We start from the raw sequence: 16,551 nt of genomic DNA on the forward strand, positions 1-16,551 counted from the left end.
TAATATCCATAAATCAATTAATGTGATATACCATATTAACAAACTGAAGAATAAAAATCATTTGATCATCTCAATAGATGCAGAAAAAGCTTTTGACATAATTGAATATCCATTTGTAATAAAACTCTCAAGAAAGTGGGTATAGAGAGAATATACCTCAACATAATAAATATCATATATGACAGACCTACAGCCAACATCATACTCAATGGGGAAGAGCTGAAAGCATTTCCTTTAAGATCAGGAACAAGACTAGGATGCCCTCTCTTGCCACTTTTATTCAACATCGTATAGTATGTCCTAGCCACAGCAGTCAGACAAGAAAAAAAAAAGGAATCCAAATTGTAAAGGAAGAAGTAAAACTGTCACCGTTTGCCAATGACATGCTACTATACATAGAAATCCTACAGATGCCTCCAAAATACTACTAGATCTCATCAATGAATTTGGTAATGTTGCAGGATACAAAATTCATATGTAGAAATCTGTTCTGTTTTTATACATTAACAACAAACTATCAGAAAGGGAAATTAAGAAAATGATCCCATTTACAATCACATTGAAAAGAATAAAATACCTAGGAATAAATCTGTAGAAGATAAAAGACTAATACTTGTAAAGCTATAAGACGTTGATGAAAGAAATTGAAGAAAATACAAACAAGTGGAAAGAAATACTGTGCTTATGGATTGGAAAAATTAATACTATTAAAGTGACCATACTACCAGAGGCAATTACAGATTAAAAGCAATTCCTATCAAAATACCAATGGCATTTTTCATAGAACTAGAACAAATAATTCTAAAATTTGCATGAAAACACATATGACCTTGAATAACCAAAACAATCTTGAGAAAGAAGAACAAAATTGGAGATATCACACTCCCTGATTTCAAACTACACTACAAAGCGACAGTCATCAAAACTGCATGTACAGGCACAAAAAACAGATACATAGATCAATAGAACAGAATAGAGAGCCCAGAAATAAATGCACTCTTATATGGTCAATTAATCTACAACAAAGGTGGCAAGAATATACAATGTGATAAAGACAGTCTCTTCAATAAATTGTGTTGGGAAGACTGGATAGCTACATGCAAAAGAATCAAACATGACTAGTTTCTCACACCATATACAAAATAAACTCAAAATGGATTAAAGACTTCAGTGTAAGACCTGGAACCATAAAACTGCTAGAAGAAAAGAGTACACTTTTTGACATTGGTCTTAGCAATATTTTTTTGGGCCTGTCTCCTTGGGCAAGGGAAACAAAAGCAAAAGTAAACAAATAGGACTACATCAAACTAAAAAGCTTTTGTGCATGGAAGGAAGCTATCAACAATAAGAAAAGGCAGTCTACTGAATGGGAGTAGATATTTGCAAATGATATATCTAATAAGGTGTTAATATCCAAAATATTAGAAGGCTCATACAACTCAACATCAAGGAAACAAACAACCTCATTAAAGAATGAGCAGAAGACCTGAATAGACATTTTTCCAAAGAAGACATACAGATGGCCAACAGACACATGAAAAGATACTCAACATTACTAATCCTCAGGGAAGTGCAAATCCAAACCACAATGTGATATCACCTCACACCTATCAGAATGGTTATTATAAAAAAGACAACAAATAACAAGTGTTGGTGAGGATGCAGATAAAAGGGAATCCTTGTGCACTGTTGTTGAAAATTTAAATTGGCTCAACCACTGAGGAAAACATTATGGAACTTCCTTCAAAAGTTAAAAATAGAACTACCTTAGGATCCTGCAATTCCACTTTTGGGTATATTTCTGAAGAAAGCAAAAACACTAATTTGAAAAGATACATGCATCCCTTTGTTCACTGCAGCATTATTTACAGTAGCCAAGATATGGAAGCAATCCAAGTACCCATCAAAAGATGAATGGATAAAGAAGATGTTGTATATATATATATATATATATATATATATATATATATATATATATATATATACACACACACACACACAATGGAATATTATTCAGCCATAAAAAAGAAGCAAATACTGCCATTTGTGACACCTTGGATGAAACTGGAGGGAATTATGCTAAGTGAAATAAGTCAGACAAAGAAAGACAAATACTGTATGATTTCACTTACATGTGAAATCTACAAAACAAAACAAATAAACATAACAAAAAAGAAACAGTCCTCCAAACAATTACTGTGTCTGTTTTCGAGTACTGTTGTACCCTCAAGTGTTTGAAACAGGCCTGGCACAAAGGCAGGGTCAGCATGTTACAGGCGAAGGAATGACTGCATAGTATTACAGAATATGGATGTACCATAATGTATTTAATCAGCCTAATATATTTAATCACACTGAGAGATATGTAAGTTGTTTCTACCTTTTATATATTAACAACTGCTTCATGTTAGACTTTCAAAGTCTGATGAAGACTATGGCAATTTTCCCACCATTGAATGTTCATGGATCCAAATGTTTTGGAAACAATGCTGGCATAGTCTGATTACTTTAGCATTTTATTGAACTGGACAAGAAACAAAGTACTTATTACATATTAATAAAAGGCATACTATTTATTTATAAATCAATAGTGCCAAACAGTACCAAATACAATGAATTAGAATCATCAAGGGAACCAAATTAAAAAATTAACATTTTATTGTGAACCGATAAATATGTATACATTTATTTTATTATTTTTTTTGATTCATAGTTTGAGTAGTCATTATCATTAAGTTCCTTTTTAAAAAATTAATTCATTCATTTTTGGCTGTGTTGGGTCTTCATTGCTGCGCGCGGGCTTTCTCTAGTTGCAGTGAGAGTGGGGTACTCTCTGTTGTGTGCATGGGCTTCTCGTTGCGGTGGCTTTTCTTGTTGTAGAGCACTGGCTCTAGACATGCGGGCTTCAGTAGTTGTGGCTCTCGGGCTCTAGAGCACAGGCTCAGTAGTTGTGGTGCACGGGCTTAGTTGCTCTGAAGCATGTGGGATCTTCCCGGGACAGGGCTGGAACCCATGTTCCCTGCATTGGCAGGGGGATTCTTAACCACTGCACCACCAGGGAAGTCCTGTCATTAAGTTCTTTGCATGAAACTTACTTGTTATCTTTTCCTGTGATTGCACAGTCATGCATTTTCAAACTTGTTAGGATTATTTTGACTTAACAAGGGTAAAAATATACACAGGACTACATCCCAAACTGTCAAAACTCATAAAAGAGTCTGGCAATAGCTATTAAATTAAAATATCTGTATATTTTTAAATTTTGATGGCCCTGCTTTGGAGATTCTATCTTAGGAATAGGAACATCACTATCAAAGAACATATATGCAAAGATATTAAAGTAACATTATTTGCAGTTGCCAAAATGTTGGTAAAAAACCCTGTATGTTCATCAGTAGGGGGATTATTGGCTTATTTGTGGAACATTTATACTATGGATTGGTTATACATTTATTAAAAAGTGAATTGGAGATATATATATATATATATATATATATATATATATATATATATATATATATATATATATATCCAGAGGGATATCCATGATCTACTATGTTTAGGAAAATATTTCCAAAACTTGGAAATAAGGCAAAAAAGATGATTGCCTGATCTTAATATCCTGCTATAGCATTTTCTAACAAGCCCAGTCTGAGGGTCATTTAGCTCTCTCTTGAGGAAGAGAGACTTGGCCTGACTTAATGTTTACAATTGATTAGGGCCCAGGCATTTTACATCTCAGTAAAGTTAAAGGTTAACTTGTAGAAATATAATAAGGTGTGATTATTTTTTTCTGTATAGTAAAGGAGATAATCCCAAAGGTTAAGATTTTATTTTCATGTAGGACGATGACCATTTTTATGTTTAATTTAGCAATTTTATTTATGACATTCCTTTTTTCACTATTTATATAAGTCCAAATTTCTCGTATCTAAATTGAACCAGTGTTGTCATTCTGCTGATTTCCTCATTAATGAGTCAAACGAAATTTTGACATGTGCCCATTACTATTTGTGTGGGACTTTTGTTTTAAGCAATTTGACTAGTTAATTGAGACTGTTAAATGAGAAAACAATTTGAAGAGTAATGTGTATAGATTATTTATATAACAATACAAAAACCCCTATTTCTATCTCTGCATGTCTATATATGTTTGTATAAGTGTGGATACAGGTGTGGAAAAACACACACTAGGGTGTTTACATTAATCCTGCTACCTTGGGGGATGGAGTGCAAGGGAAATTATATATATATATTATGTATATATGATTTATTTTGTGAATTGGTTCTTAATTTAACAGTTAAACATTTTAATTAAAACATTGAGGGGGAAAACCCTTCAAAAAAAGATTCTGCAACAATTTATAATCCATTGTTTGTTTCCATAGTATATACAAGATAGTCATAATAAAAGTTTATATTTTCAAATGCAAAGTAATTTCACAAAATTGGGGTTCTATTGTACTAGCTACATCCACCCATGCTTGTATTATTGGTAAAACTAGTGTGAAATTTATTAATATGTTCTTCTCTTTTGCATTTCTGAATATATAACCTTAGATCTGACTGGTCTAGAAATCCCACTTGGGGTGGGGACAAAGAGAAGGTGTGAAAGGAATGTAGCTTCTGAATTCAAATTTGCTCCAAGACTGTATTTTTGCAAGCTAAGCTACTAGACAAGAAAGGGTTTTCTAAAATCCTGTATTTATCACCTTTAACATACCAAGGAGCAAATTGAAAGCACTCTATTTGTAGAGTAGAGGGTGTGCCACTTGTCTGGTGGTCTAGAACGAGTCTTGCTGCTCTATGGTAGAGAGAGTATTGTGGAGAGGATCCACTAGATGCTATCTGTGGAGACAGTTCAAATCACTGGATTGGACTAAGGTTTAAACCAGATGTTTAGTAATTTTTTCCCCTACTACCCAGGGGGTGTGGGCTCATGAGAAAAACCATATTAACTTCAAAGTGGAGTTACGCTCTCTCTGTACATTTGGGCTGACACAGGAGTTAATTTAGAATGCCTTTACATTTTTGTGTTTCGTACCCCCAGTTAGGGTTATGCACAGTGTGGTAAAGTGGGAAGGGCTTGGATTTTGGAGTCAGTCTGACCCTTTATAATTATGTGTCCTTTAGTAGGTAATTTACTGTGACCTGTAGTTACTTGTCTGTAAAATAATAATGTATATAACGTGTCTAATACTGTGCTTGGCACAAAGCAGGCTGTCAGAAACAGTGACCTTCCTGTCTTTTAGGGTGAGATGTCAAACCACTCAATTCTGGTGAGAGTCTATAAAAGAGCGACTTTGCCAGTACACTGTACATAGTGGATATTGCCTATTACTGTTCCTTGGCTCAGAGAAATCCCCCACTATTTAATATTTCATAAGACATTTGTAATGGTTGCCACCTGCTTTATTAATAGAATGTTTTCTCTCATTAAAGTAGATGAGAAAAGCTGACAGTACTCTGGGGAATGGGTGTGTCTTGCTGAAATCAATTGCAATTTTGCAAGGGCAAGTCCATTGGGATTATAAATATGTGTGACTGTGGCTTTGGTGGTTTGAAAATGTCCAAGGGACTCTTTCTATGGGAATATCTGATAGTTATATTGGCATAGATAAAGGGACGTTGAGGTTTGAAGTAATGATTTAGAAAACTTGGGCAAAGTAATCTTTAATGAGTAGTTTCTCTTATATAGGCTGCCTAGATGATAGACAGTTATAATCCTCTACAACTGTATTTCCTTTTGACTGTAGCTCGACGTGTTCACATTTCTATTGCCCAAATAAAGATTCACCAGTGTAAGAGGATTATAGCTTTCTAAGGAATAGTGTTATGAAAAACTTAATTAGTGTTTATGTAGCCACTGAGTCTTTTGATCGATTCTGAGGCATGTTTGGACAAACTGGCAATGTTTAGTGAAAACTGGAAATGTTTAGTGAGCCAATCAGATTAACATATGAATGATAGCTCAATTCTTAAACGGTTTATTGATTTTTGTTAAATGACCTCCAGATGTGTTTGCATTTTTTCATAACTTATTACAACCCATATTATAATATTTATAAGTAATATAGAGAATTCTTTGGAGATGATGCTATATATAATAAACTGATCTACACCAGATGGCATTAGGTAAGAGGCAAATACTCTTAAAGTTAAGGGCCTGTGTGGTGTAGGACTTTAAGCAATTCTCAAGCAAGTCGTAAAATACCAGATACCTCAATTTTCAAAATGTACATCACTTCTAAAAGGAAAACTTTTGCAAGTTTAATGAGATTCTCATCTCACATGTGTAAGACACTTGTTTGCTGTTGAAATTAGGTACTGTTGCTGCAATCTCAACCTTACTTTTGACTTGATAACTCAATAGCAAGTGATAATGTTTGCAAAAGTCACTTTCCTAAGCTGCTAGACAAACATTCATAGAAAGATGTGCCTATATTATGTAATACCTGAAGATGCACTGCAAAACATACTGTATATTATATATGTATATATGTACATGTATACATCTATATGTACACACACACAACAGTTGTGAAGTAGGTTGGGAACTGTGTAAATGTAAGAGAGAGAAGACTCTCACCTAAAATGAACTAAAGGAACTAATTTAAGCAGTCTATAAATATAAAGCAATTAAAGTTTATTGTGATAAGTAATGTTGACATGTTACATTCAAGAACAAGAGATGAGTAAGGGAAAAAAGAGAGAAAAATTCCTTTTGGCAAATAACACAGTTGACAGAAAGCAAACATGAAAAAAGCCCAATTTTCTCTGTAATGCTCTGTGCTCTTCCAGTTCTTCTGCAACAAATACGAAGTGATATTTTTGGAGAAGCAGCTAATTTCATTTCATGAGCTCATTCATAATGAGAAATCTGATCATTATTTTAATTCTGCCACTTTTGTGAATGTGTTTTCATTGTTACAATTACAAGATTGCTATGAAGTCTTTACAGTTATGATGCCGGGTAAATTCTACCTCAATGAATATTTTCATTAATGTGTGTGGGGGTTTTTTTGTATAAAAATACTAAACCAGTGCTCAAATTCTGAGTTGGCAAATAAAAAAGAAAACCCTCCTATTGTATATGTGATATTTTGATTATATTTATTTAATACTAGATTAAGATATTTTCAGGTTGCAACCTTATAATGAGAAGAGTAATTTCTCTGTATGTGGGAGGATTGTGACTTCAGGTAACTCTGGACCCTCCTCCCCGTCTCCATCATGTTTGCCCTAGTTGGACCCTCATCATTTCTTGGCCAGACCATGTCTATAGTCTACTACCTGGTTTTCATATTCAGCAGTCATTTCTCTTTGCAGTCTGTTGTGTATATTACAGAGAGAATGATATATGTATTTGAAATGCACATCTGACCATTTGAATACCATGAGGTGCGCTCTGTGGTGAGGTTTCTCCAGGAGTCTGGGAATCAGATTACACTTTGGGATGGACACTTTAGTATCAACACAGAATGATCAGATTGTAAAAATCCAAATGACCCCTAGGTGAGTCAGACTTCACTGTAACCTGGTGGAATATATCCACTCACTTATGGAGAATGCTAGTCAGTCATGGAAGCTAGATAAAGGAGACTTAAAGAGACCAACTCGTACTGTTGAGGTGAGAAGGCTGCTGGCCATCTGGTATGCTGGTCCCATCGGTAGGATTATATCTGCTGTGGAATTAACTGCTACAGCTTCTCCTAAGACGCTACAATGGTGCTACCTTGTTGATGTGATGAAGTGCAAGCTCTTTGCACTTGTCCTTCCCTTTCCTCTTCTGGCTCACTCATACTGGTTTAGGCATCACTTCCTCCAGGAGGTCCTCCCCTCCTAGTCTGTTAAGTCCCCTTCTCTTTGCTCTTACGACATTCTGGCACTTAGCAGAGTACACTGAAATTACACTTTCTGTGTCTAACTCCTAAACTGTTTTATTCTCAGGGGACAGAAACTGTGCATACAAGAACAAGGAGTGTCTTTTATTCATTTGTATCACTAGGGCTCAGCACTGGGTTATTTCCCCCACCTATTATGCTCTTGTTTTCCCTGCTATCTGTGCTTTCCTTTCCCTCAGCTTTGCCAAGAGAGTGGTTGTTTTAATTTGCATTTCTCTTATCATGAGCGAGGATGAACATCTTTGTCCATTTGTCTATTATGTTTTTGGTCTTTTACCCCTCAATCTTTTTTTTTTTTTGCTGTGCTGCAGGGCTTGTGGGATCTTAGTTCCCCAACCAGGGATTGAACGGGGGCCACCACAGTGAAAGCATCAAGTCCTAACCACTGGACCACCAGGAAATTCCCCATTACCTCTCAATTTTTAAGAATTCTTCATATATTAGAGATATTAGCCCTTTATCTGTGATCCATGTTGCAACTATTTTTTTTCTCAGTTTGTCAGTTGTCTTTGCCTTTTTTTTTTCAAATGAAGTTGTTAATTTTTATGGAGTCAAATTTGTCAATCTTTTAAAAATTGCTTCTGGATTTTTAGTTATGGTTAGAAAATTGTTTCCTACACCTGATCAGTGAAGAATTCAACCATGTCTTCTTTTAGTACTTGCATAGTTTTATTTTCTGCATTCAGCTCTCTACTCCTCTTGGAGATATGTATATGTGTGTATGTGTACTGTGAGGTGTGGATCTAAATTTATCTTTTTTTCAAGTGACTAAACAGTTGTTCATCCCATTCATGAAAAAGTCAGTTTTTTCTGTAGTGACTTAAGGTGTCATTTTTATCATATAAAAGAGTTTAATATGTACTTGAGTCTATTATTTGACTTTCTATTCTATTTGACTTTTCTATTTATATACCAACCCCACATTATTTTAATTGTAGAGGTTCTGTGGTGTTTTAATATCTGGTAGAGTTAGTCACCACTACCTCCATCATAGCTTTTCTTTTTTAGTGTTTTTTCTGACTGTTCTTAAATGTTTATTTTTCCACATGAAGTTTAGTATCAACTGTATAGTTTAGTTCCATTAAAAAGCTTGTTTGTATTTCTATTGAGAGATTGCATTACGTTTATAAATCAGCATAGGGACAACTGACATCTTTAAGATGTTAGGTCTTCCTATCCAAGAACAAGGGATGGTTTTTTATTTACTCAACTCTACTTTATGTCTTTTAGAAGTGTTCTGAAGTTTTTCTAATATAGGTTTTGCATATTTCTTGGTAAATTTTCCCAAGTATTTTAACTTTTTTGTTGCTATTGTAAATGGCCTTCTTTCTACCCTTACCTCTCTAACTAGTTATTAGTTGTGTATATGAAGGCTATTAATTTCCATATGTTAATATGGAAATTATTTTGAATAGGAAGATGCAATAGTGTAAAAATAATCTACAACTTCATTAAATAAAAAAAGTTTAAAATTCATTTTGGATAAACTTTGAAAAATTTTATCTGAAAGAAGAAATATATGAGAATATCCAGGAAATTTCTTAAAATAAATCTTAATGAGGGGATGCTTGATCAATCACATATTAACGTATATTATGAAGTTTTAGCAGTTAAAATAGTCTGGTGTAATAGTAGCCATATGAATTAATGAAGTAGAATTCAGATATAGCCTGGTATATAGAAATTTAACTTATGATAAATCTGTCATTAAATTTATTAAGGAAAATATAAAGTATTTAATGAATGATGTTAGGAAAGCTGATAATCATTTGGAAAAAAAATGCTGGATTTCTTCTAGTCTCTGCACTGAAATGAATTTAGGTGCATCAAAGTTTTAATTACAAGAAATAAAGCCACAAGAATAATGGAGAAAATATAGTTGAGTATTTTTATGATGTGGAGTCTTAGGAAACTTTTCAAAGCGTTGATACTTAAATCAGAAGACAAAGGAATATGTTTAAAGATGCATAAGGCGATAAACAAAAACCAAATCAAAACAAACCCCCAAAAGGTTGAAGGTAAATTACAACCTAAGAAAGGAAAATTATTGACAACATATATGATAGATATGGACCAGGAAATAATTTTTTTTTTTGCAGTCAAAGGTTTTGACTTTTGAGATTATCACCTGTTCTAAAGATAACAAGTGCTTATTTTGGAACTCAAAGTCAAGAATTTGAATTTTTTGCCTTCTCCCCATTCATCATTTTACTGAAGCAATGTCTCATTCTTTTTTTTTTATTTTTTATACAGCAGGTTCTTATTAGTTATCTATTTTATACATATTAGTGTATATATGTCAATCCCAATCTCCCAATTCATCCCACCACCTCTACCCCCCACTTTCCCCCCTTGGTGTCCATACGTTTGTTCTCTACATCTGTGTCTCTATTTCTGCCTTGCAAACTGGTTCATCTGTAGCAATGTCTCATTCTTATGATCTAATGTTAAGTGTGGAAGGGCCTTGAAGTAAAAGGGAATTTCCAAAATGTAAAATAAAAACCGGAATTAGATAAATATGTTGCTAATTTTTAAGTAGTTTTTATAAATTGATGGAAAAGCATAAATCTACCAATAGAAAAATGGACCAAAAGATAAAGATGTTATTCACAAATGGAAAAAATGCAAATGGGCAATTAAACTATAAAACAGATGTACAACTTTGCTTGTAATCCCAGCAAAGAAAGCAAAAACTTATTAAGATGTCATTTTCACCTATTGTATTAAAAAAGGAGAAAGAATATAATAATGTCCATTGTTGTAAATTGGGTGTAGGAAGTAGAACTCCCATATAGTAAAAACTGGCACTTCTTAAGAGGGTACTTTGGAACATGTGGCAAAATGTATAACGTATATACATTTTATTCTATAAGTAGGAATTTATTCTAAGGATATAATCTGATATCTTCACAAAGGTATATATTTAAAAAGTTAATTACAACATTGTTCATAATAATGAGAAAGAAGGGATCAGTTGTGTATGTCTGTTACAGACAATGGAACATTATATAGTATGGAACGCTATACAACTATTAAAAATAATGATATATAACAATATTTAGTGACAGGGAAAAATGTCCATGGCACTGTAGAGTTACAAAATAACAAGTATAGTACTGAGGGTCTCTTCATACAGAGACACAGAGACACATAACCTCTGGGGGGCCCATCTGCATAGACTAGGATGTGAATGGTGCTCCCAGAATTGTGCAGGGTTGCAGCCCAGATAGTGTGATTTTATATATATATATATATATATATATATATATATATATATATATATATGTAAAAAAAATCTGTATATATGTAGAGGAAGAAAACTATTTTTTTAAATGAAGGCCTCTGAATTCCCTGAGAGAAAACAGTGATTTTGCTAGATGGGTATGCTTCCTTGTGAAGATGAGGCTCCTTTGGCATAGCTGTGATGGGCAAGGAAGGGATAAAGAGAAAGATGAACTCTTCTGCCTAAGAAATTGAAAGGAATTTTGGGAATAGAAACCAGCCAGAGAGGGTGGGGAGGGGAAATACAAGGGGGTTGTACAGCAGCAGAGACTAAATGGTAGTATGTGAAAATTTCCTTGGAGCAGAAATGGCTTAGGGACTTCTTTAAAAGAACAGGTTGTATAAAATGAAATTTTACATTGATTGCTTTTCTCTGCTGCCCTCACTGTTGTCTTAAGTACCATTCAATTCTGCTATACATACAGCCTTCCTTAGGAGGGAAGGGACAGTGGTCAGCTTGGTCTCGATGCAGAAAAACACAGAATGGAGGTAGAGAAGCAGTGCACTTAGGGTCAGTGCCAAAATATATGTGATTCTCATGAGTCATGGGGACTGTAGCCAATGTTTAGTTTAGATATTCAGCGAAGTTGTTTGTCAAAATGAAAAATGATTTTTGTTTTCTGGGGGTGGAATTTGGGATAACTTTTTACTTTGATTTTTAACATCCCTCTGAACTATTTACAATGATCATAATTATTTTTTAAATTAGGAAAACTAAAATTATTTTCTTTTCAGGTAGCGCAACAATGTGAATGTACTTAATGCCATTGAATTATACTCTTAAAAAGGCTAAGATGTTAAATTTTATGTTATGTGCACTTTATCACAAATGAAAAAAGGCCTCATTAATGACACAAAGATATTTGCCACAGATCCTTGTGATTTAGAGGAGAAGGAAAAATAAAGATAAAACATATATACTTCAGGACTTCCCTGGTGGCACAGTGGTTAAGTATCCACCTGCCAATGCAGGGGACACGGTTTCAAGCCCTGGTCCGGGAAGATCCCACATGCTGCGGAGCAGCTAAGCCCGTGCATCACAACTACTGAGCCTGTGCTCTAGAGCCTGCGAGCCACAACTACTGAGCCTGCATGCCACAACTCCTGAGCCTGCATGCCACAACTACTGAAGCTGGGGTAATTGAATGACTCCTGAAATTTCCTGCATTGTTTGTTTTGGACTACTGATAGTACTAGAAGATAAAAAGTACTGAGGAGGCAAGAAAATTAACAATTAAAAAAATAGTGTGCATTATAGGAAAGTATCTCATGGTTTATGTTTCACGGTTTCCACATTTCATTTTTGCCCTTTCCACTGCCCACATATTTCTAAAAATTGCCACCATGGGGCAGGAGTGTGCCAATGTTAGGTTTCTGAACCTGCCCGGTTTAGGGTTTCCTTTCACACAAAGTCTCCACAGAGGAATTACTGTTCCTATTATACAGATTAAGAAATTAAGGCTCAAATTGAAGTAGATAGTAGGCGACCTAGCATTAAATGAGTGGCAGAGGTAGGATTTAAATACTAGTTTCAGTAGTCCATTGGTTAGGCTTTCCTGAGTTTATAGCTATTATTTCCACATTTTTCCCCAGTGTTTTACAGGCCCCTTTTATTAAAGGCAGTAAATTAAGCAAATTTTAAACAAACAACCAAACAAAAAACAGAGGTGTGCTTACTGCATGGATGGTGGTAGAGAGTCAGAATTAATGTGAGAAAGTCACAAATAGAAGATGAAACCTAAGAGGACAAATTAGGTTTTGTTTGTCCATTCACCTGTTTTGAAACTCTTCTTTCAGAGTTTTTACTTGTGTAAAACTTAAAGATGGTAGCAACCATTGATTAAGATGACATATCTACAGATAAGAATTTCTTTTATCAGAGCAAGTTTTCTCAAAAGACCACTGTTATAGGTGGAATTGTGTCCCCACCCCAATTCATATGTTGAAGTCGTAATCCCAGTACCTCAGAATGTGACTATATTTGGAGATCAGGTCTTCAAAGAGGTAACTGAGGTAACATGAAGTCATTAGGGTGCACCCTAATTCAATATGACTGGTGTCCTGTTTTTTTTTTTTCAAATTTATTTATTTTATTTATTTATTTTTGGCTGTGTTGGGTCTTCATTACTGTGCACGGGCTTTCTCTAGTTATGGAGAGCAGGGGCTACTCTTTGTTGCAGTGTGTGGGCTTCTCATTGCAGTGCCTTCTCTTGTGGAGCAAGGGCTCTAGGCACGCAGGCTTCAGTAGTTGTGGCACGCAGGCTTAAGTAGTTGTTTCACACAGGCTCAGTAGTTGTGGCTCATGGGCTTAGTAGCTCCGCGGCATGTGGGATATTCCCTGACCAGGGATCGAACCCATGTCTCCTGAATTGGCAGGTGGATTCTTAACCACTATGCCACCAGGGGAGTCCTTGGTGTCCTATTTTAAGAAGAGGAGTACACACACACACAACTGGCTATTGTAAAGACACAGGGAGTAGATGGCCATTTATAAGCCAAGGAGAAAGGCCCTCAGAAGAAACCAACACTACACCTTGATCTTGGACTTCTAGCCTCCAGAATTGTGAAGAAATAAATATTTGTTGTTTAAGCCACCTAGTCTGTGGTATTGTTATGGCGATCCCAGCAAACCTATATCAAAAAACCTATATCAAAATCATATGGGAGGCTTATGAAAATTAGAGACCTGTGAATGATTGGGAAAAAACAGGAAAATATTAAAGAAGATGTCCATACTTTTAGTTTCTTCTGCTAATCGTCAGGATGTAAGTGCTATCGAAAGGATTGTACTGATCCTGTGTAATTTTCATTCTTCAGGAAACGTACATTAAACCACACAGATTTTTTTTTTTTTTTGCCTAAAAAAAGTATGATTTTCTACTCTTTAGGATAATACAGCTATCTATGTATGGACATAAATCCAGAAAGGCAGCTCCATGTTAACTGTGGATTCTAAAATTCCGTTTAATTGCATTTGCTCTTCGATTCTCAGGCCAAAACTGTGAGACTTAGACCAATGACTCATGGCTTAATATGTGGATTTCTGAAAGCTCTGAAAGATTTATAAATGTATTTATTTGTGTATATCCCTAGATACACAAGAAGATCCTAAAACTACCTGATCCAACAAATATTATTAGTTGATCAGTCAAAGCATAATGAATCTGATATCTTTACTCTTTTTTATGGCATGCTAATGTTCTCTGTCAATTTTTCCCTCTTCTTCATGGCTCTTGTTGTCTCCTCATCCCTCCTTGCCTACTTTGAGCTCCTCTTTTCTTTTTCCTTGTCTCTGTCCCTTGCATGCTCTCTCACTGCTATAATCCATTTCACAAATCCTTGTGCTAATTCCACTCTTCGTGGCTATTAAGATGATGTTGCACGTGAGTTACAATGAATATTTACATATGGAAAATAATTAGTGATATTATTCTCTGAATGTTTTCTTTTTAAAAATTTAGAAGTGAAAATCTACATAAACAAAAATAAAGCAAAAAATAAATGTTTGCTTTCTGGATTGCATTAATTTTACAACAACCCAACAGGGAGAGGAGGAAAGGGAGTTGATTTTCAGCTAAAGTAAACATTTTACAATGCTTTTATAAATTTCTTTAAACGAAATTAATATGAATTGTTTAATAGTTAATAATGTTTTGAGTAGAATTTGTAGAACTCCAAAGCCTTTAAGCTTAAAAGTATATATTATGCACTTAATGAAGCTGTTTCATAGCAATGTTCTGTGGAGATGATATATAAATTTAGTACTAGTTGAGAAGAGTAACATAAGAAAGTCTGAATGAGCCTTTATAAGAAAAAAAGGAAAAAGGAGAAAAGACATTTTGAGAGGAGATGAAAGATGGCTGGCATTGTGAACTACAGACATTAATCCCCTTCCTCATGGAAAATAGGGGATTTCGAACCATGAGGCTTAGGGGGAGAAGCTAGGACTGGCTATTTGAATCCAGAAGGTACAAGGAGATAACAAATCAGTTGTTGTGAAACAGAGAGGTTTAATCTGCCTGGCTCCATGAAGTATACTAGGGGGCTTGCCCTGGGACAGGACTGGGCTACTGACCCCAGATGGATGAATTTGTCTTGGAACAGAGAGCCAGCTGACGGTAGCACATATATTTCAGCTTGGGAAAGTTGGGAAACGGAAAAAGAAGCAAGTAGATGCCAAAGTTCTTACATGCAAGGGAGATTCCCCATTGCTGGCTTGGAGACGTAGAGAGCCAAGTGTCCAGGACCTGAGAATAACTTCTAGGAGCTGAGAATGACCCTTGGCCAGCAGCCGGCAAGAAAATGGGAACCTCAGTGCTACAACTGTGAAGAGCTGAATTTGGCCAATGGCCCGAATGAGCTTTGAAGCACGTTCTTCCCAGAACCTCCAGATGAGAACTCAGATGGGTTAACAGCTTGAATGTGATACCCAGAGCAGAAAATCCATTTGGATAGCTCTAGGACTTCTGACTTTCATAACCGTGAGAATAAATGGATGTTGTTTTAAGATGCTAAGTTTGTGGTAATTTGTTATGCAGCAATAGAAAATGAATAGTGATATAACATTGAAAACTCTCTCCTCAAGCTATTTTGGTGTTCTTAACTCAGATTCAAACTGGTTGCCTCTTACCAGTTGTTTTTACCTTGGGTAAGCCACACAATCCTTCTGAGTCTGTTTTCTCACCAGCATAGTCAAAGGAAATAGTGACTGCCTCCTTAAATGAATTTAGGTGGTAGGTGAAGTGAATGAATGCTCATGAAAATTCCTAGCAGGTTTCTTGGCATGTGGTAGACACTCTTAAGTGGTTTATTCTTTCCTTCCTCCCTTCCTCTTCCTGTAGGCCATTCATGCCCTATTCCAGCAGTTTTCAAAGTATGGTCTGAGGTCCTCTGGGGAGTCTCTCAGACCCTTTTATGGAGTTCTTGAGGTCTAAGCTATTTTAATAATGACAGTAAGATGACATTGGCCTTTTTCACTCTTATTCCTTCATGAGTATATGGGGGAGTTTTCCAGAGACTGCCTGACTTATCACAATAGTTGGAATGCAGAAGCAATATGAGAATCTAGTTGTGTCCTACTAATCCAGACATTGAAAAGATTTGCAAAAATCTAAACTATGCCAATCTCATCACAAAATATTTTGTTTTGGAAAACATAGTTATTTTTTAAAATAAAAAACTGTTATATTAACATGTAAGAAGACACATGTACTATTCTGCCTTGAAATGAATTAATAAAATTTAAAATTTTCTTGGTTTTCATTTCCAATATGGTAAATATGAATAAACAAAAGCTCTTTGGGGGTCCTTGATAATTTTTAAGAGCGCTTAAGCAGAGAACCCAATATTTCCTCCTAAATGTTCA

Source organism: Stenella coeruleoalba (assembly GCF_951394435.1).
Source record: "Stenella coeruleoalba genome assembly, chromosome: 4".
NCBI lineage: Eukaryota > Metazoa > Chordata > Mammalia > Artiodactyla > Delphinidae > Stenella > Stenella coeruleoalba.